Here is a 23058-nt window from a genome sequence, read left to right on the forward strand (position 1 = left end):
TTGGTATTAACCATTCTGACAGGTGTGAGATAATAGCTCATTGTGGGGTGTTTTTTTTTTCTTTTTCCACTTTTAAAAAAGTAAGCTCTACACCCGATGTGGGGTTCAAATTCACGACCCTGACATTGAGAGTTGCATGCTCTACCAACTGAGCCAACCTGGAGCCTCTTGTTATACGTTTGTTTTTTTTTAATATTTTATTTATTTGAGGGGTGCCTGGGTGGCTCATTCGTTAAGCATCTGCCTTTCGGCTCAGGCCATGATCCCAGGGTCCTGGAATTAAGCCCCATATCAGGCTCCCTGTTTAGCAGGGATCCTGCTTCTCCCTCTGCCTGCCACTCTCCCTGCTTGTGTTCCCTCTCTCGCTGTCTCTCTCTGTCATAAATTTAAAAAGTCTTTAAAAAAAAGATTTATTTGACAAAGTGCCTGTGTTAGTGCACATGCAGGGGGAGAGAAGAGTGAGAGGGAGAAGCAGGCTCCCTGCTCTGATGTGGGGCTGGATCCCAGGACCGGGATCATGACCTGAGCCACACAGGTGCCTCCTTCTTGAGCTTTTGATTTGTATTTCTCTGATCATTAATGATGTTGAACATCCTTTCATGCAGCTGTAGGCCTTCTGCATGCCTTGCTTAGAAAAGTGCCTATTCAGAACTTCTGCCCATTTATAAATTAGGTTGTTTGGGTTTGTGGTTTTTTTGTTTGTTTTTGTGGGTGGTTTTTTTTTGTTTTGTTTTTTTGCTATTGAGTTGTATAAGTTCTTTATATATTTTGGATATTAACTACTTACCAGAGATATGATTTTCAGATATTTTCTCCCATTCAGTAGGTTGCATTTTCAAGTTTGTTGATGATTTCCTTTGCTGTGCAGAGCCTTTAGTTTGATGTAGTCCCACTTGTTTGTTTTGCTTTTGTTGTCTTTGGTTTTGGAGTCAGATTGAGAAAAATCTTCACTAAGACCGATGTCAAGCTCATTATAGCCTGAAACCTGTTGTATGGTTTCATGTCTTAAACATTCAAGTGTTTAATCCATTTTGACTTAACTTTTGGGTCTGGGGTAAGATCATGATCCAGTTTCATTCTTTTTCAAGTAGCTGTTCAGTTTTCCTAACAGACTTTATTGAAGAGACTACTTTCCTCACTGTATGTTTTTGGCTCCTTTGTCATAAATTGATTGACTGTATATGCTTGAATGTATTTCTGGGATGTCTGTCCTGTTCTCTTGGTCTGTGTGTTTGTTTCTATGCCAATACCATACTCTTTTAATGACTATAGATAGCTTTGTAAGATAGCTTGAAATCAGCGAGTATGATGCCTTCATCCCTGTTCTTTTTTCTTAGGATTGCTTTGGCCATTTTTTAGGGTCTTTTGGAGGTCAATCCTACACATTTTAGTATTGTTTATGTGAAATACCAAACCATCACTGGTATTTTGGAAGGGATTGTATTGACTCTGTGGATTACTTTGGGTGGTTATGAATATTTTTAACAATATTAGTTCTTCCAATCCACGAGCATGGTATTTCTTACCATTTATTTGTGTCTTCAATTTCAATTTCTTTCCCATTACATAATATCATGTCATTTGCAGATAGTAGGAGTTTTACTTTTCCCTTACCAATTTGAATGCCTACTTCTTTTTCTTGCCTAATTGGTCTGCTGAGATTACCAGTACTATGTTGAATCAAAGTGGTGAGATTGTGGGCATCCTTGTGTTTGTTCCTGGTCTTAGAGGAAACGCTTTCAGCTTTTTACTGTTGGAGTGTGCTGTTATGTGAGAGCTTGTTATATATGACCTTTATTATATTGAGTTATGTTTCCTCTATACCTAACTTTGTTCAGATGTTTTATCATAAAAAGATAACTGATTTTTTTTTTGCATCTATTGAGGTGATCATATGATTTTTATCCTTTATTTTGTTAATGTGGTCTATAACATTGATTTACATGCTTGTATCTCTGGAATAAATCTCACTCGATTCTGGTGTATGATCCTTTTAATGTATTGTTGAGCTTGGTTTGTTACTATTTTTTTGAGGATTTTGCATCTATGTTCATCAGTGATACTGGCCTATAATTTTCTTTGATTGTGGTGCTCTTGTTTAGTTTTGGTATCAGAGTAATGCTGGTCTTGTAAAATGAGTTTGGAAGTGTTCCCTTCTTTTCCATTTTTTTGGGGGAAGAATTTGAGAATGATTGATACTCTTCTTTGAATGTTTAGTAGAATTCACTAGTGTCACTGCCTGTCCTGGTGTTTTGCTCATTGAAAGGTATTTGATTATTGATGCAATATCCTTACTAGTAATAGTTCTTTTTTTTTTTTTTAAAGATTTTATTTATTTCTTTGGGGCGCCTGGGTGGCTCAGTGGGTTAAGGCCTCTGCCTTCAGCTCAGGTCATGATCTCAGGGTCCTGGGATCGAGTCCCACATCCGGCTCTCTGCTCAGCAGGGAGCCTGCTTCCTCCTCTCACTCTCTGCCTGCCTCTCTGCCTACTTGTGATCTCTCTCTGGCAAATAAATAAATAACATCTTAAAAAAAGATTTTATTTCTTTGTTTGAGAGGGAGAGAGTGCATGTGCATGCACAAGCAGGGGAAGCTGCAGGCAGAAGGAGAAACAGGCTCCCCATTGAGTGAGGAGGCAGATGTGGGACTTGATCCCAGGACCCTGGGATCATGACCGGAGCCAAAGGCAGCAGCTTAACCAGCTGAGCCACCCAGGTGTTACACTAGTAATTGTTCTATTCATGTACTCTATTCTGCAATAATTTAGTCTTGGAAGGTTGTATGTTTCTAGGAATTAATTCATTTCTTCCAGGTTTTTCAGTTTACATATAATTGTTTATTGTGGTCTCTTATGATCCTTTGTTTTATTTATGTATGTATGTATGTATGTATGTATGTATTTATTTATTTGACAGCCAGAGATCACAAGTAGGCGGAGAGGCAGGCAGAGAGAGAGGAGGAAGCAGGCTCCCCCGCCAAGCAGAGAGCCCGATGTGGGGCTTGATCCCAGCACCCTGGGATCACGACCTGAGCTGAAGGCAGAGGCTTTAATCCACTGAGCCACCCAGGTACCCCCCCCCCCACCGATTCTTTGTATTTATGTGGGATCTCTTGCATCCTCTTTGATTCTGTTTTTATGTATTTGAGCCCTCTTTTTTTCTTGTTGAGTCTAGCTAAAAGTTCTCAATTTTGTTATCTTTTCAGATAGCTACCTCTTCATTTTATTGATCTTTTCTGTTGTCTTTTTCATCTTTATTTCACTTATTTCTATTCTGTTCTTTGTCATTTCCTTCAGTCTATGAACTCTAGGCTTCCTCCCCTATCCCAGTTCCTTGGGGTGTAATGTTAAGTCATTTGAGATTTTTCTTTTCTTTTTATATAGGCATTTGTTGCTTTGAACTTTTCTGTTAGAACTGCTTTTTCTGCATTGCATAAATCTTGGCATATATACATTTTCATTTGACTCAAGGTATTTCTTGTATTTATTTTTAAAAATCTTTAAAAATTTTTTAAAGATTTTATTTATTTATTTGACAGAGAGAGAGAGAGATCACAAGTAGGCAAAGAGGTAGGCAGAGAGAGAGGGGGAAGCAAGCCTAATGCAGGGCATGATCCCAGGACCCTGAGATCATGACCTGAGCTGAAGGCAGAGGCTTAACCCACTGAGCCACCCAGGTACCCCTCAGGGTATATCTTTAAAGTTTTTATTTAAGGGGTATGCACCCCCGCCAAGCAGAGAGCCCGATGTGGGTGTCTCAGTTGTTAAGTGTCTGCCTTCGGCTCAGGTCATGATCCCAGGGTCCTGGGATCGAGCCCTGTGTCAGGTTGCAATCAAGTCCCCTGTTGGGCTCCCTGCTCAGTGGGGAGGCTGCTTCTTGCTCTCCTGCTCTCCCTGCTTGTGTTCCCTCTCACATTGTCTCTCTCTCTCTGTGTGTCAAATAAATAAAATCTTAAAAAATAGTTTTTATTTAAATTCCAGTTAGTTAACTTAAAATGTAATAGTAGTTTCAGGTGTACAATACAGTGATGCAGCACTTGCATATATCACTTGATGCTCATCATGGGTGCACTTCTCAATCCCCTTCACCTGTTTCACTCCCCACCCCTCCCCTCTGGTAACCATCAGTTTGTTCTTTGTAGTTAAGATTCTGTTTCTTGGTTTGCCTCTCTTTTTTTTTCTTTGCTCATTTGTTTTGCTTCTTAAATTCACTTGAGTGAAGTTATATCATTTATCTTTCTCTGACTTTTTTTGCTTAGCATAATATTCTCTAGCTTTATTCACATCATTGCAAATGGCAGTATTTCATTCTTTTTTATGGCTGAGTAGTATTTCTTTATATATTCCAGGAACCTCTATACTGGTTTCCAGAGTGGCTGCACCAGTTTGCATTCCCACCAATGGTGTAAGACTGTTCCCCCCTCTTTTTATTAATGATTTTATTTATTTATCTGACAGAGAGAGACACAGCGAGAGAGGGAACACAAGCAGGGGGAATGGGAGAGGGAGAAGCAGACTCCCTGCTGAGCAGGGAGCCCGACTCAGAGCTTGATCCCAGGACCCTGGGATCATGACCAGAGCTGAAGGCATACGCTCAACGACTGAGCCACCCAGGCATCTTGACAGTTTCCCTTTTTTTTACAGCCTCACCAGCACCTGCTGTTTTCCTGTGTTGATTTCAGCCATTCTGACAGGTGTGCAATGATCGCTCATTGTAGTTTTGAATTGCATTTCCCTGATGATGAGTGATGTAGAGCATCTTTTCATGTGTCTGTTGGCTGTCTGGATGTCTTCTTTGGAGAACTGTCTATTCATGTCTTCTGCCTGTTTTTTAACTGGATTATTCAATTTCGGGGGCTTGAGTTTGATAAGTTCTTTATATATTTTGGATACTAACTCTTCATCAGATGTCATTTGAAAAATCTTCTCCCATTCCATAAGTCACCTTTTTGTTTTATTATTTCCTTCACTGTGCACAAGCTTTTTACTTATTTATTTTTATTTATTACTGGTATTTTGGGATTACTTCCAAGCTTTTATTTTGATGTAGTCCCAGTAGTTTATTTTTACTTTTGTTTCCCTTGCCTCTGGTGACATAACTAGAAAGAACTTGCTATAGCTGATGTCAAAGAAGTTACTGCCTGTGTTCTCTTCTAGGATTTTTATGGTTTCAAGTGTTACATTGAAGTCTTTCATCCATTTTGAATTTATTTGTGTGTATGGTATAAGAAAGTTGTCTACTTTCCTTCTTTTGCATGTTGCCATCCAGTTTTCCGAAGACCATTTGTTGAAGAGACTGTCTTTTCCATTCGATATTCTTTCTTGATTTGTTGAAGGTTAATTGACCATATAGTTGGGAGTTTATCTCTGGGTTTTCCACTTTGTTACATGGATCTCTGGGTCTGTTTTTGTGTCAGTACCATACTGTTTTGATTACTGTACCTTTGTAATATAACTTGAAGTCTGGAATTGTGATGTCTCCAACCTTGCTTTTCTTTTTCAAGATTGTTTTGGCTATTGGAGGTCCTTTGTGGTTCTATACAAATTTTAGGATTGGTTTAGTCTGTGGGGGAAAAAACCCTGTTGGTATTTTGGTAGGGATTGCATGAAATATGTAGATTCTTGTCTTAATGTACTTCTTGATTTCTCTTTTTGATTTCTTTGTTGACCCATTCAATGTTCGGTAGCATGTTGTTTAATCTCCACATATTTATGAATTTTCTGTTTTTCTTCTTTTAATTGATTTCAGTTTCATACTATTGTAGTTGGGAGAAGATGCTAAATATGTGTCTTTATTTTTTCTCATGACCATTTGGTAAAGCATATATTTGTAAAACTTTGTTTCGTCTGAAGTTTCAAATGTATTGGCATTACAGTTACACTTTTTTTGTCATTTAATGTGTACAGATTTCTTTGTGATAGTCCTCCCTTCTGTTCCTTTTTTAAATAGCTTTGAGTATACAATTTAATTTTTTTTTTATTTGACAGAAAGAGAGAGAGGGCACAAGCAGGAGGAGCAAGACTCCGGCTGAGCAGAGAGCCCAACAAGGGGCTCCATCCCAGGACCCTGGGATCATGATGTGAGCTGAAGGCAGATGCTTAGTTGACTGAGCCACCCAGGTTCCACTCAATTTAGTGGTTTTTAATACATTCATAGAGTTGTCCGCCATCATCATAATCAATTTTAGAACATTTTCATCACCCCAGAAAGAAATCCTGCTCCCATTAGCAGTCACTCCCCATTATCTCCCAAACTCTCTTCCCTCTTCATCAGCCTTAGGTAATCACAAGTCCTTTTTCCCCTTATAGAGTTGTTTATTCTGCAATTTTCATATAAATGGAATCATATGATATTTGGTCTTTTGTGAATGGCTTTCTTTCACTTTTCATAATGTTAAGGTTTACCTATATTGTAACATTTATCAGTTTTATATTTTATTGCCAGAAAATACTACATTTTATGAATATGTCATTTTATTTATTCATTTATCAATTGATGGACATTTGGGTGATTTTTATTTTCTGGCTGCCGTGGATAAAAGCTACCGTAATCATTCATGTACAAGTTTTCATGCGGATGTCTATTTTTATTTCTCTTGGGCCTTTTTCATTTGTTACTGGATATATGTATCTCCCCCCCGCTTTTAAAAATAATTTCTATGGGGGCGCCTGGGTGGCTCAGTGGGTTAAGCCGCTGCCTTCGGCTCAGGTCATGATCTCAGGGTCCTGGGATCGAGTCCCGCATCGGGCTCTCTGCTCAGCAGGGAGCCTGCTTCCTCCTCTCTCTCTCTGCCTGCCTCTCTGCCTACTTGTAATCTCTCTCTGTCAAATAAATAAATAAAATCTTTAAAAAAAAATTTCTATGGCATTTGGGTGGCTCAGTCGGTTAAGCATCTGCTTTCTGCTCAGGTCATGATCTTTGGGTCTGGGATCAAGTCCTGTGCTCAGCAGGGAGTCTGCTTCTCTATCGTCCCTCCCCCACATTCATGCTTCTGCACGAGCTCTCTCTCTCTCTCTTTCTTTCTTTTTCAAAATAAATAAAATAAAATAAAATAAAATAATTTCTGTGGAGGTTTAGCAATTAGAGTAATTTTTAAAAAACAACAATAACAAAAAACCCATTTTTAGTGTTTTTCTGTCTTGTTAATATCTGCTTTTATGTTCATTATTTCCTTTTACTTATTTAGAATTTACTTTGGTTTTCTTATTCTAACTTCTTAACAGGGGTAGTTAGGTATAAATGTGCAACCTTCTATCCTTCCTAACACATGTATTTAAAACTATCATTTCAAGGGAGACAAACTGTAAGAGACTCTGGACTCCTGGAAACAAAACTGAGGGTTACAGAAAGGGGGGTTAGGGGGATGGGGTAACCAGGTGATGGGTATTTAGGAGCGCACGTTTTGTGGTGAGCACTGGGTGTTATATGCAACTAATGAATTTGTTGAACACTGTCTCAAAAACTAATGATGTACTATATGGTGGCTAACTGAACATAATAAAACTTTACATTTCACTTTCAAGTATTTACATGAATCCCGTAATTTTGGGGGGTAATATTTTCATTATTTCATATCATTTTTCTGATTTCCATTGTTATGTCTTCTTTGATCCGTGGGTTATTTAATAAAATTGTATTTCTTAAGTTCTAGTAATAAGAGAATTTTCTAAGTATGTGTATTTTGTAATTGGTTTCTGCCTTTATCACATTTTTCTTAGAGAACTTCCTTTGAGTGACTTTAAGATTCTTCAGATTTACTTTATGGTCAACCTGTGGTCATTTTCTGTAATTTAAGTGCTTGGCAAGTGTATGTTCTGTAGGTCTTGGATTCAGTGTTCTGTGTGTGCCTATTGGTGAAGTTTGTTAACTGTGTTGTATCAGTATTATTACAGATTTTTCGTCATCTTACTCTTTTAACTACCGAGAGAGATCTTTTTTTATATAAAGATTTTATTTATTTGATAAAGACAAAGAGAACAAGCTGGGGGAGTGGCAGAGGGAAAGGGAGAAGCAGGTCCCTGCCCAGCAGAGAGCCCAAGGTGGGGCTTGATCTTAAGACCCTGGGATCATTACCTGAGCTGTAAGTAGATGCTTAACCAGCTGAGCCACCCAGGGATTAGGGGAGAGATTTTTAAAACTGCCACTGTGATACTGACCTGTGTCTGTTTCTCCTAGTAATTGTATCCACTTTACCTATGTATATAATTTGAGGCCATGTTACTAGTTGCATACAAATTTAGTTAATTATATTGTTGTGGTGAATTAAACGTTTTATTGTTTTTGAAGTGACTTTTTTAAGTCTGGTGATGATTTTTCTTTGATGTCTGTTTTGTCTGAAACTAATTTAGCTATTGCATCTTTACTTTGGCTAATGTTTGCATGATGTATTTTTCTATCCTTTTAATTGTTTTTTTAAAAGAGATTTTATTTATCCATTTGACAGAGAGAAAGAGAGAGAGAGAGACAGTGAGCATGTGCACAAGCACGGGGAGCGGCAGATGGAGAGGGAGAAGCAGGCTCCTTGCTGAGCAGGGAGCCGGATGCTGTGCTTGATCCCAGGATCCTGGGAACATGACCCAAGCCAAAGGCAGACTCTTAACCAACTGAGCCACCCAGGTGCCCCTACTTTTAATCTTTTTGCATTATGTTTTGGGTGGGTCTCTTGAAAGCAACATCTATTTGTAGGTTTTTTTAAAATTTTTTAAAGACTTTATTTATTTATTTGACAGAGAGGGATCACAAGTTAGGCAGAGGGGCAGGCAGAGAGAGGAGGGGAAGCAGGCTCCCCTCTGAGCAGAGAGCCCGATGCGGGGCTCGATCCCAGGACTCTGAGATCGTGACCCAAAGCCAAAGGCAGAGGCTTGATCCACTGAGCCACCCAGGTGCCCCTCTAGGTTTTTTTTGTTTTTTTTTGTTTTTTTCAAAAAATCCAATCTTTTAATCTTTAATGTTTTGGAGAACGTTTAATTGATTCACATTTAATATGATTACTGGCATTTTGGGATTACTTCCAGTGTCACATTTCTGTTTCACCTGTTAGGTATTTTCTTTGTCTCTTCCTTTAGTTTGATTATCTTTTATATCGCTTTTTCCATTATTGGTTCAAATATCACCTATTCACTTTAACTCTTTTTGTGATTACCCAGGGCTTACAGCATGTACATTTCACTTATCAAAGTTTAGTGTTAAGTGATACTTTTACTTTCCTCTTGGTTGAAGCAAGAATATTAAAACTCCTTAGTTCCATTTAACCACCTCCTGACATACATGCTTTTGTCATGTAATTTCACTTTCTGTATATATTTTTTTATAAAAGGTAAACATATTTAATGTATATGACTTAGTTCAGAGATAAGTTTCTGCGTGTATCTTAAATTCCACAAGACAATATTTTATACAGTGTTTGTTAGGTTTTAAACTGCTTCCTTAAACTTTCATGAAAGTTTATTCTTTTCTGTATGTCTGACCTTCCAATTTGGATCAGTTTTCTTTTGCTTTATGATTTTTTGGGTTTGCTGGAAGTGAATTCTGTTTTTACTTGTCTGAAAATATATTTGATTTCCATTCTTGATGGATATTTTCTCTGCAGTGAAATACTAGGTTGGCAGTTGTTTTTCTTTCTGCTCCTCAGAGATTGTTTTAGCTTCCATGGTTGTTGTTACAAATTAAGCTATCTGAAGTGTTGCTTCTTTGAAAGTAATCTCCTCCCCCCTCATGCATTTAAGTTTTTCTTTGTTGATTGTGAGCTTGGAATTCATTGAGAATTTTTTAGAAGGTCTTATTTACTTATTTGACAGAGAGAGAGAGAGAGAGAAAGAGAGAGGAAGTGCAGGAGCAGGTGGAGGTACAGAGGGAGAGGGAGAAGCAGACTCCCTGCCTAACAGGGAGCCTGACATGGGGCTTGATCCCAGAACCCCAGCATCATGATCTGAGTGGAACCCAGATACTTACCTGACTGAAGCCCCGGGTGTTCCCATTGAGAATCTTTAGTTTGTGGTCTGATATCATCTATCATTTTTGGAAAATTTCAGCTATTCATATATTGCTTTTGCCCCATACTGTTTTTTCTCCTGGGATTCCAATTAACTACATTGTATGGTAGACCTTCCACTGTACTCTAAGCTTTTTTTCTTCCTAATCTGTCTTTTGATTTACTATCCCACCAGCTGTTAAACATGTTTATTGAATTCTTAATTTTGGTTTTTGCATTTTTCAGAAAAGTATCACAATTACTTTTTCTTTTAAAAATCTGTGTCAATTTTTACGGTATTTTAGTTCATTGCTGGGTTCACGTTGTAATTTAAAAATCTCTATTTGGTAATTCCAATATTTGGAGTCCCCTGAGTCACTTTTTGTTGTTTTGTTTGCTATTTCTTTGGCATTTGATCTTTATTTCTTGTCTCAAGTGTCTAGTTCTCAACTGTATGCTGGGCATTGGATTTGAAAGATCATTTTAGAAATTGAGACCAAGGATGTCTTCCAGAAAGGATTTATTTTTGTGGCATCTGGTTTGGTGGTTTTTTTTTTTCTTTCTTTCTTTTTTTTTTTTTGGGTGGTGGCGGGGAGAGAAGGAGCAGAGGGAGAGAATCTTAAGTAGGCTCTACACCCAGTGCAGAGCCCCACAGAAGGCTGGATCTCACAACCCTGAGATCATGACCTGAGCCAAAATCAAGAGTTAGATGCTTAACCACTTGAGCCACCCAGGTGCCCCATATTTTTGTGACATCTGCTTGAGAGAATCCAGGATTACTTAGTCTCATCTCAACTTTTAAGACTTTTTCTTGGCCAACCAGTTGACTCAGGGCCAAATTCCATTCAGTGTATGGATTGATTCATTTCTTGTTCACCCTTACTAATATGGTACTGCTCTTCAGTTTCCTGACCTGAAGGTGGGAGAAGAGGATTTCCTTCTGTCCTTCTCAGCCTGTCAGGCTGTCAGATGCAGTTTAACCCAAGTTTCCTCTGAGTTGTTGGGTAACTTCTCAGAATCTTCGGATCCTTTAATCAATCCAAAAGCACTATCCTGTTGGTTCTTCAATCTTTTACAAAAGGCATTCCTTTTTTTAAAGATTTTATGTATTTATTTGTGTGTGAGAGAAAGATAACACATGAGAGGGAGGGAGAGGCAGAGGGAGAAGGAGAAGCAGACTCTCTGCTGAGGAGGGAGCCAGACGTGGGGCTCAATCCCAGGACCCTGGGATCATGACCTGGGCCAAACGCTGATGCCTAACTGACTGAGCCACCCAGGTGCCCCTGTAAGAGTCATTTCTTATATTTTGTGTAGTTCTTTTTATATGTCTTCAGCAGGAAGATTGGTTTAAATCAAGTAATGTGCCATAACCAAAAGAGGAGGTCCTTCTGTTGGCTCTTTATGGCAGAATATGATTTTGTTATGTTTCTCTAAGAGTTCAGACTCAGCCCCTAGTTCCCTTTTAAGTTTTGTTTTATGTATTTGTACTCACTTGGATAATTTTGTACATTTGTATTAAAAGGTTATGTTCTGTGTGTGTGTGTGTGTATAAATTATAAAGAAACTTTTACCAGAATACTCAGTGTTTTAAGTCTCTTCAATGTTGGGCAGTTTCTAGACCTTGACAATGGACACATTTGTTGTATTTAAGTTTCAGCTAAAAATAGTGTCTGGAATGAGTCTCAGAACGTGAATCCCTCTTAATTGCTCTTGAAAATGGGATATGCAGTGTCAACTAATTTTTTTTATGTTGTGGAAAAGAATGCTTTCCTAGCTACACTTTTTTTTTAAGGATTTTATTTATTTATTTGTCAGAGACAGAGGGAGAGAGAGCGAGTGAGCGCAGGCAGACAGAGAGGCAGGCAGAGGCAGAGGGAGAAGCAGGCTCCCTGCCGAGCAAGGAGCCCGATGTGGGACTCGATCCCAGACCCTGGGATCATGACCTGAGCCGAAGGCAGCGGCTTAACCCACTGAGCCACCCAGGCATCCCCCTAGCTACACTTTTACCATCATTACATCTTTCTTAGTTTATCTCTTTGTAGGTATTATATATATCTGTCCTTTTGAAAATAGAAAGATGCCATTCTGCAGAGATGCCTTTTTGCTGTCCTGTGAGAGCTCTCAAACAGCCTCACAAGTTAATATAGTTATTTGCAAGTGAGGAACATTTTCCTTCTTTGTGTAGTTTCCATAATAGCCTGGTGAAGTGGTGATAGTTATGTGTATTACACAAAGGGTTAGGTAACAGGGCCTAAGAGAAATTAAGTGACTTGTCTGTTGCCTTATACCTGGTTAAGGGCATATGTCCTTTGTCTGTGACCACTAGGGCATTTTTTTTTTCATCTCTTGTGACCCGTTAAAACTTGCCTATAGATACTCACTGATTGCCTAGTTTTGTCATGTTAATGCTTTTTTCTTTCTGTAAACTAAATGGCAGAATGACTTCTTAATTCATGTCCTAAGGATTGAGACAATTGGGAGATTATGCCTTCATATCTGAGCCTCAGTGACTCCCCCACCCCTGCCCCACCCCCTTCCACTAGCTCTGGAATTTGCCAACTCTTCTGCCCTGTTGGAAAGCTTGCTTTTGTTACTGTCTTTTCTTATCCCCACGTGTATAGTCAGTCCTTTCCCTCTCTTTAGACATGCTTCTGTTTTTCCACTTCTGAGAGATACCTTTCTTTTTTTCTAACACATTTGCCATCCTTATTATTCTTATGGTTAAAATCAAACTCTGTAACTCCCTTACTGGATATCTTCTGTAAGGCTTCTTTTCTTGCTTCTCTAATCACTCGATTAAAATCCTAGTAAAAATCTTGTTTGCTCTGCTCATCTGAATCTTAGGGAGAACAAAAAGCTTTTCTCCCTTGGACCTTTTTTTGCAGCAGTAGAGTCACTGCTTCACCAGAAGTATGGTGCTTCTGCATGGTGCTTACATCTCACTTCAATGCTCTTGATAGGGTAACCTTGAACAGTTATCTTTTATTGGGTCTGTGAATGTCAAATGTTCTTGTTTACTTGGAGTATATTCAGTTACATAGTGTTCATTTACTGCATGTTTAAGGGTATGAGGATGTGGCCTCATTCAGTATTACTCCATTTTCTTTCAAGAACTATTTTTTTAGATCCCTGTCTAAGGATTCTTTTTTTGAAAGTTCATTTATTAGTTTTGCCTCCTGTCCCACTGACAAATCTGTCATGCATTGAAATATTGATAGATCTGGGTGGTTCAATTGGTTAGGCAACTTACTGTCGATTTCGGTTCCGGTCATCGTCTCAGGGTCCTGAGATTGAGTCCTCCTGTGAGGCTCTGCACTCTCTGGGGGGTCTCCTCTTCTCCCTCACCCTCTGCCCCTCTGTCCCTGTTCTGCCACATGAGCTCTCGCTCGCTTTCCGATCTTTAAAAACAAAAATAAAATTTTGATAGAACTGTGACTGGTGCCATCATCTTTTGGATATCCTCATCAGAACTTTTGCATTTTCCCCCTTCCTTTTTTAAAATCTTTTATCTATTTTGTTGTCTGCTTTGGTTATTTTTCTTTCATTAACTTGCTTTACCTGAACCCATCTCTCCTTTCTCTGAACTCTGTTATTAGTGTATGGATTATGTTCTTTTTCACCAGCTCAGGTGGAAGCTTTAAAACCGGGGATGGGCTTCCCAGTCTTGCTTTATCACTTACTGCAGAGCCTGCATATAATAACTTTTCAATAAATACTTAATATGTGCAGTATAATCAGTTATAAATGATAATGTGATCATTATAATTAATAATATGGTTACTAACATTAGTATTAAATTGATAGTTAAAATAAATAGTGTTGGCTTTTTAAGGATTTTATCTTTGGACTGTGGACTGCCTTAAGAACTCTTGCAGTAGTCTTATATCTGCAGCTTTTTCTGCAGTCTCTGTAAAAAGTAATGAAAGTGGTCTTTTTAAATGTTAATTTGAATTCATTGTTGTTTTCTCCTTAGACTCTGCAGTGACTCTATTTGATTGCTTTTATTTTAACCCTTTTTGTGAACATTTTGAAGATTTGATTTATTTATTTGATAGACAGAGATCACAAGGAGGCAGAGAGGCAGGCAGAGAGAGGAGGAAGCAGGCTCCCTGCTGAGCAGAGAGCCCGATGCGGGGCTGGATCCCAGGACCCTGGGACCATGACCTGAGCCGAAAGCAGAGGCTTTAACCCAATGAGCCACCCAGACGCCCCAACATTTTGAAATGTACACGAAGTTTAGTGAACCTCTGTGCTGTGGTCATCAACATTTCACCATACTTGTTTCCTCATCCCCTACCCCACTATTTTGCTGAGGATTTATAGCTATCTAAGACATTATTTTATTCCTAAATAATATGTCTCTAAAGCAGCACATTATCTTGCATTACCGCAATTTATGATCATATACAACACACCTGATAATTTCTTTTTTTAAAGATTTTATTTATTTACTTGACAGAGATCACAAGTAGGCAGAGAGGCAGGCAGAGAGAGAGGGGGAAGCAGGCTCCCTGCTGAGCAGAGAGCCTGATGTGGGGCTCGATCCCAGGACCCTGGGATCATGACCTGGGCAGAAGGCAGAGGCTTTAACCTGCTGAGTCACCCCGGCACCCCTGATAATGATTTCTTAATAGCTTATATGATATTTAGTCCATGTTTGAGTTTCCCCAGTTCTCTAAAAAACTTTTCTATGTAGTTTGTTTGATTTGTTGCAGGTTCAGGTGGTAACATCCTGATCCCATCATGGAACCCCACTTTTTACCTCATTCTTTTATCATCCATTGATTACCAGTGCATGGATTAGTTATTTAATTAAAAATTAGGAAATTGAGGGGTGCCTGCCTGGCTGAATTGGTAGAGCGTGTGAGTCTTGATCTTGGGGTTATGTGTTCAAGCCCCACATTGGGGGTAGAGTTTACTAAATAAAGAAATACATAAATAAATAAATAAATAAAACAAAGTAGTGATTTTTCTAATTTGGTCACTTCTGCCATTATTAGCTGTACTCTTTCTCTGTAGAAGATTTTTCCTCATTTTAATAGGGCTACTTGGTTAACCTGAAATATCTAATCCGTTCTTGAGCTGTTAACGCCTCTTGGGGAACTCAAGACTGCTTTCTTCTTTTTAAAATTGCTGTATAAGTAGTGTACAATGTTATATTAGCTTCAGGTGTACAATACACTGATTCAGCAATTCTGTGAATTACTCACTGCTCACCATAAGTGTAGTCACCATCTGTCACCAAACAACATTATTACAATGTAACTGACTATATTCCCTATGTTACTTTTCATTTCAGTGACTTAACTTATTTTATAACTAGAAGTTTGTACATCTTACTCCCTTTTGTTTCATCCATTCCCCCACCCACCTCCCGTATGGCAACCATCAGCTTGTTCTCTGCATTTAAGGGTCTGTTTTACTGTGTTTTGCTTTTTAGATTCTACATGTAAGTGAAATCATATGGTATTTGTCTTTCTCTGACTTACTTCATTTAGCACAATACCTTCTAGGTCCCCATCTATGTTGTCTCAAATGCCAAGATACAATTTTTTATGGTTGAGTAATACTCCCATTACACGCACACACATACATACATGCTACATCTTCAGTGGTTCGTTCATCTATGGATGGGCACTTGGGTTGTTTCCATATCTTGGCTATTGTAAATAATGCTGCAGTAAGCATAAGGGTGCAGATATCAAATTAATGTTTTCATTTTCTTTGGGCAAGGACCCAGTAGTGGAGTTACTGTATTATATAATATTTCTATTTTTAATTTTTTGGGGAACCTCCATACTGTTTTCCACAGTGGCTATACTCATTTATATTTCCACCAACAATGAGTGAAGATTCCCTTTTCTCTACATCCTTTCCAACACTTGGTATTTCTTGTCTTTTTGATAATAGCCATTCTGACAGGTTTAAGGTGGTATCTAATTGTGATTGGCATTTCCCTAATGACTGAACATCTTTTTTTTTTTAAGATTTTATCTATTTATTTGACAGAGAGAGAGAGAGATCACAAGTAGGCAGAGCAGCAGCAGGCAGAGAGAGGGGGAAGCAGGCTCCCTGCTGAGCAGGGAGTCCAGTGCAGGGCTTAATCCCAGGACCCTGAGAGCATGACCCGGGCCAAAGGCAGAGGCTTAACTAACCGAGCCACCCAGGTGCCCCTGAACATCTTTTTATGTGTTGTCCACTTGTATGTCTTCTTTGGAAAAATGTCCATTCAGGTCTTCTCATTTTTTAATCAGATTACTTGAGGGGTTTTTTTGGCCTTGAGTTGTTAGATGTTCTTTTTATATTTTGGATATTAGCCCCTTATCAGTTAATGTATTTGCAAGTATCTTTTTCCATTCTGTAGGTTGCTTTTTCATTTTGTTGATGCTTTTCTTTGTTGTGTAAAAGCCTATTATTTTGGTGTAGTTCCAATAGTTTAATTTTGCTTTTGTTTCCCTTGCCTGGGTGACATATCTAGAAAAATGTTGCTAAGCCTGATGTCTCTGAAATTGCTGGCTATGTTTTCTTCAAGGAGTTTTGTATTTTCAGGTTTTAGATTTATGTCTTCAATCCATTTTGAGTTTATTTTTGTGTATGGTGTAAGAAAGTGGTCCATTTTTGTTGTTTAGCATGTAGCTTGTTCGGTTTTCCCAGCATCATTTATTAAAGAGACTCCTTTCCCCATTGTATACTCTTACCTCCTTTGTCATAGATTAATTGACTAAGTGTGGCTTTATTTCTGTGCCTTCTATTTTGTTTCTTTGATCTATGTATCTGTTTTTGTGCCAGTAGCATAGTGTTAATTATTACAGCTTTATAGTATGTCCTGAGGTCTGGGATTGTAGTACCTCCAGGTTTGTTCTTTCTCAAGATTGCTTTGGCTTGTCAAGGTGTTCTGTGGTTCCATATAGATTTTAGTATTATTTGTTCTAGTTCTGTGAAAAATGCTCTTGGTGTTTCAATAGGGATTACAGTGAATGTATAGATTCCTTTGGGTATTATGGATATTTTAAAATATTAATTATTCTAATCCCTGAGCACGAAGTATCCTTCCATTTGTGTCTCTTCAGTTTCTTTCATTGGTGTTTTATAGTTTTCAGAATACAGGTCTTTCACATTCTTAGTTGTTTATTTATAGGAATTTTATTCTCTTTGGTGAAATTAAATGGAATTGTTTTAATTTCTGTTTCTACTACTTCATTATTAATGTGTAGAAATGCAACATATTTCTGTATATTAATTTTATATCCTGCAACTTACTGAGTTCATTGATCAGTTCTAATAATTTTTTGGTGGAAGCTTTAGGGTTTTTTCTATATAGTATCACGTCAACTGCAAATAGGTTTACTTATTCTCTACAACTTTGTGCCCCCCTTTTTCTTTCTTTTTCTTGTCTGACAGATCTATGTTGAGCAAAAATGGTGAGCGTGGACATCCTTGTCTTCTTCCTGTTCTTAGAGGAAAAGTTCTCTTTTTCATCATTGAGTATGCTGTTAGCTGTGGGTTTTTATATGTGGGTTTTATTGTGTTATGGTATGTTCACTCCCATCCTACTTTGTTGGGAGTTTTTATCGTGAGTGGTTGTGGTACTCTTGTCAAGTGCTTTTTCTGCAACTGTTGAGATAATCATAAGGTTTTTTATCCTTTCTCTTGATTATTTGATGTCTTATTGATTTTTGAGTATTGTACCACCTTTGCATCCCTGGAATAAATCCTACTTGATCACAGTGAATGATTCTTTTAATGTAATAATGAATTGGTGTGCTCACATTTTGTTGAGGATTTTTCATTTCTTTTCATCAGGGAAATTTCTCTGTAACTTTCTTTTATTCTAATATCTTTGTCTGGTTTGGGTATCAGGGTACTGCTGGTCTCATAGAATGATTAGGGAATTTTTTTTTCCTATTTTTTGGAATACTTTGTTCAGGATAGGTATTAACTTTTTATTTATTTTTTTAAAAATATTTTTCTGGCAAAGAATTTTATTTTTTTTAAGATTTTATTTATTTATTTGACAGACAGAGATTACAAGTAGGCAGAGAGGCAGTCAGAGAGAGGAAAAAGCAGGTTCCCTGCTGAGCAGAGAGCCCGATGTGGGGCTCGATCCCAGGACCCTGGTAATATGACCTGAGCCGAAGGCAGAGGCTTTAACCCACTGAGCCACCCAGGCACCCCGGTATTAACTCTTTAAATAATTGGTAGAATTCACCTGTGAAGCTATGTGGATCTAGACTTTTGCTTTTTGTAAGTTTCTTGATTACTGATTCGGTTTTATCTATTATAGTAATCATTCTGTTCAAATATTCTATTTCTTCCTGATTCAGTTTTAGAAAATTGTATGTTTCTAGGAATTTAGCCATCTCTTCTAGGTTGTCCATTTTCATGCTGCATAATATTTGGTAGTAGTCTTTCTCTCTCTTTTTTTAAGATTTTATTATTTATTTGACAGACAGAGATCACAAGTAGGCAGAGGCAGAGAGAGAGAAAGGAGGAGGCAGGCTCCCCGCTGAGCAGAGAGCCTGATGCAGGGCTCGATCCCAGGACCCTGAGATCATGACCTGAGCTGAAGGCAGTGGCTTAACCCACTGAGCCACCCAGGTGCCCCAGTCTTTCTCTCTTTTTTTAAAGATTTTATTTATTTATTTGATAGAGATCACAAGTAGGCAGAGGGGCAGGCAGAGAGAGGGAGAGGTGGATGTAGGGTCCCTGCTGAGCAGAGATCCTGATGTGGGGCTCCATCCCAGGAACCTGGGATCATGATCTGGGCTGAAGGCAGAGGTTTAAGCCCACTGAGCCACCCAGGCGCCCCTTGGTAGTAGTCTGTTACAGTCCTTTGTGTTTTTTTGGTGTCAGTTTGTTACTTCTCTTTCATTTCTGATTTATTTGAGCTCCCTTTTTTTATTGATGAATCTGGCTAATGATTTATCAATTTTGTCTTTTAAGAACCAGCTCCTCATTTTATTGATCATTTTTTATTGTAGTCTGTATGTCATTTCTTTTTCCTATAGTCTTTACTATTTCCTTCTTTCTACTAGTTTTGGGCCTTGTTTTTTCTAGCTTCCTTAGGAATAAGGTTAGATTGTTTATCTGACATTTTTCTCATTTCTTGAGGAAGGCCTGTATTGCTATAAATTTCCCTCGTAGAACTGTTTTTGCTGCATCCCAAAGATTTTGGACCAGCATATTTTCATTTTCATATGTCTCTATGTATTTTTTGACTTCCCATTTGATTTTTTGGTTGACCCATTTTTTTAGTATCATGTTGTTTTAGCCTGCGTGTATTTGTGTTTTTCCGGAATTTTTTCTTGTAATTGATTTGTAGTTTCATACTGTTTTGGTTGGAAAAGATGGTTGATGTGTTTTCAGTTTTCATTGAGACTTGTTTTGTGGCCTTACATGATCTATTCTGGAGAATGTTCCATGTGCACTTGAAGAGAATGTGTATTCTGTTTTGGGATGGAATGTTCTGTGCATATCTGTTGGGTCTGTCTGGTCTAATGTGCTGCTTAAAGCCATTTTTTCCTTTTCATTTTCTGTCTGAATGATCTATCTGTTGATGTAAGTGGGGTGTTAAAGTTCACTACTATTATTACTGTTTCTCCCTTTCTGTCTGTTAATAATTGGTTTATGAATTTTGATTCTTCTATGCTGGGTGCATTGATATGTACAACTTTTATATCCTCTTACTGCATTGTTTCCTTTATTATTATGTAGGGCTTTTGTCTCTTGCTACAGTTTTCATTTTAAAGTCTATTTTGTCTGATACAGGTATTGCTACCCCGGCTCTTGTACATAGTAATTTTTTTTTTTTTAAATAGGCTCCACACCCAGTGTGGAGCACAACACAGGGCCTGAAACCATGGCCTGAGATTAAGACCTGAGCTGAAATGAGAAGGTCAGAGCCTTAACCGACTGAGCCACCCAAGTTCCTGATATACTCTGGCTTTTTTTGTTTGTTTGTTTTCTCACTTGATTTGTATCATAAATGCTTTTCCATCCCTTCACTTTCAGTCCACATGTGTCTTTAGTTCTGAAGTGAGTGTCTTGTAGACTGCATATAGATGGATCCTGTTTTTTTAATTCATTGACCTGGTATCTGTTTTTTTTTTTAAATTAAGTAGGCCCCACACCCAGCATGAGGTTTGAACTCATGACCCTGAGATCAGGAGTTGCATGCTGCGCAGACTGAGCCATCCAGGTGTCCCTTACCTTGTATCTTTCTATTGGCGCTTTAGTCCATTTGCATTTAAAGTAATTATTGATAGGTATGTACTTATTTCTGCTTTCTTCTTTATGTACATTTATATATATTCACTGGCATTTATGATCAGGTATTTTTCTTTTTTCGTATTTTTGAGTGTCAGGTGATTGACTTTGTGAGTTGGGTTATGGGTTATGGGTTAAAGACTTCCCAGTCTTTAGTGAGCAGTTGTAGTTCTTTTTTTTTTTCTTTTTTTAATTTTATTTTGTAATTTTTTTTAAAGATTTTATTTATTTACCTGACAAAGATCACAAGTAGGCAGAGAGGCAGGCAGAGATAGAGGGGGAAGCAGGCTCCCCACTGAACAGAGAGCCCGATGCGGGGCTCAATCCTAGGACCCTGAGATCATGATCTGAGCTGAAGGCAGAGACTTAATCCACTGAGCCACCCAGGGGTACCTCTTTTTTTTTTAAGATTTTATTTATTTATTTGACAGAGATAGCAAGTAGGCAGAGAGGCAGGCAGAGAGAGAGAGAGAGAGACAGAGAAGCAGGCTCCCTGCCAAGCAGAGAACCAGATGTGGGGCTCGATCCCATGACCTGAGCTGAAGGCAGAGGCCCAACCCACTGAGCCACCCTGGCACCCTGAGCAGTTGTAATTCTATTGAAAAGGTATACCAGGTGACAAAGAACTATATACCCTCTTTGCTGTTGGGCTTTGCTGTAAGGGTGTGGTGCTCATTTGGGGTGTGGAAATCTAAAAAATTCCTTTACCAGAGAATAACTTAGACATGGTATGGAGTCATTTAAATTTTAAGACCTATGGCTCTTAAGGAACCTGAAACCCATTAAATTTTAATGGCTAGTATAAATGGGAAGCTACCAGGACCCCTGATGGTTTGCCAGGGCTGCAATTAAAGTTCTTCTTGCTAGCTTTCTGGGAAGACAAAACCTTAGAAAATCTTTGCCCTAATCCTAACCCTCTGCTGTTGATAGATCTCCCTTAGGTACTAAAAGCGACTTAGTGGGAAGGGGAGCAAGGTGACTGATTTACTCAGGTGAACTTCCTGTTAGTGTTGATGGAACATCAACCTTATTTACTGAAATTTCAGGTAGTAAAGGTGTACAAACAAATGCTTTCTGTTTCATGACCTTGTATTTATTTGCTGTATAACTTGCTTATGCTCTTTTCTTTAAACCTTTCATAGTTGAAATCTTACCTGTTTGGTCTTTAATTTTTTTTAGGATAGTGTCTGCAGCCTTTTCTCAAGTTTTTCACCGTGAACTGTTGGTGTGTCAAACTGGACAAGTTATCTTAGTTGAAGATTCATCATTTTGAAAAATTGGAGGTAAGGAGTGTATATCTATATATTTATGTCTTTATTTCTGTAGTTATTAGAGCAAAAACCTTTTTTGAAATCTAATCTGTATTGCTTTTAGCATCCTTGTTTATCTTATCCCCTCACTCCCATCCTTTTTGTTGATTGAAGAGCAAGGAGGAAAAAATAAAAGATGTCTAGGTAACTTCAGGTGTCCAGGCCCTAATTCAGGACCTTGAGGAGGTGTGTGTACATTTCATCTTTTTTTTATTAGAAACCTCACCCCTCACCAGCCGACGGAAAGGGTAACTTAGAATTTGATTTTGAATTGAAGGGGCAAATCCCGCCCAGGTTCCAGACACCCAGTGATTGTGGCTGGAGCTGGGAAAGCTTTGAAGCCCTGCCCTCAGGAGTAACTGAGTGTGGAGTGTGTGTATGCTGACCTTCCAATTCTCTGGTTTTTATTGTAATTTTTCTTAGAGGTCCATGTTCAGTAACCAAGTTGTATAGATGATAAATCTAGTATTAAAACAATATGGGTATAATTTTTTAAATAGTATTGTAGTATCCTTTTTGCTTTGAGCCATTGGTAGATCTGTTTCAAGACTGTATAATAATATCACCTTTGATTTCTACCTAGATAGTTTGTTTTTCCACCTTACACAAATGTTCCCAACCTTTTCTTAAGAAAAAGTTTTTATTTATTTATTTATTTATTTGACAGTCAGAGATCACAAGTAGGCAGAGAGGCAGGCAGAGAGAGAGGAGAAAGTAGGCTCCCTGCTGAGCAGAGAGCCTGATTCGGGACTCGATCCCAGGATCCTGGGATCATGACCTGAGCGGAAGGCAAAGGCTTTAACCCACTGACCCACCCAGGTGCCCCATGTTCCCACTCTTTTAAAAACATCTGTTTCCTGGGACAGCTGGGTGGCTCAGTCACTAAGCGTCTGCCTTCGGTGCAGGTCATGATCCCAGAGTTCTGGGATCGGGCCCTATATCGGGCTCCCTGCTGGGTGAGAAACCTGCTTCTCCCTTTTCTACTCCCCCAGCTTGTGTCTTTCTCTGTCAAATAAATAATTAACACCTTTAAAAAATAAATAAAATAAATAAATTAAAATATAATATTTTATATTTTAAATATAAAATTTTATATTATATTTATATATAAAATATATATAAAATTTAAAATTTTAAAAATTTTAAAATTTTTTTTAAATTTAAAATTTTATATATTATATATTAAATAAAATAAAAAATAAATAAAATAAACTGTTATATATATTATATAGAATATATATAAACTGTTATATATATTATATAAATAATATGTATATATATACATAAACTGTTATATATATTATATATACATATTATACTATGTATAGTATACTATGTATAGTATAATATGTATATATATACATATTATATATGTAATATATATGTTATGTATTATATTATATATACATATATGTTTATATAATATAATATACATATATATTATTATATATATAACAGTTTATATATATTCTATATATTATTATATATAGTATATAGAATATCTATATAATAT

At 37.8% G+C, this 23058-nt stretch overlaps 1 protein-coding gene across 1 annotated transcript in view; it reads left to right on the forward strand.

The window, feature by feature from the left end:
- TAB3 (TGF-beta activated kinase 1 (MAP3K7) binding protein 3) overlaps nucleotides 1-23058 on the forward strand; it is a 91477-nt gene that overhangs the window by 13007 nt on the left and 55412 nt on the right. The window contains exon 2 of the mRNA XM_044236063.1: nucleotides 21415-21518. The gene's annotated coding sequence lies outside the window, so the exon portion shown is untranslated. The remainder of the gene's footprint in view (nucleotides 1-21414; nucleotides 21519-23058) is intronic.

Source organism: Neovison vison, chromosome X (assembly GCF_020171115.1).
Source record: "Neovison vison isolate M4711 chromosome X, ASM_NN_V1, whole genome shotgun sequence".
NCBI lineage: Eukaryota > Metazoa > Chordata > Mammalia > Carnivora > Mustelidae > Neogale > Neogale vison.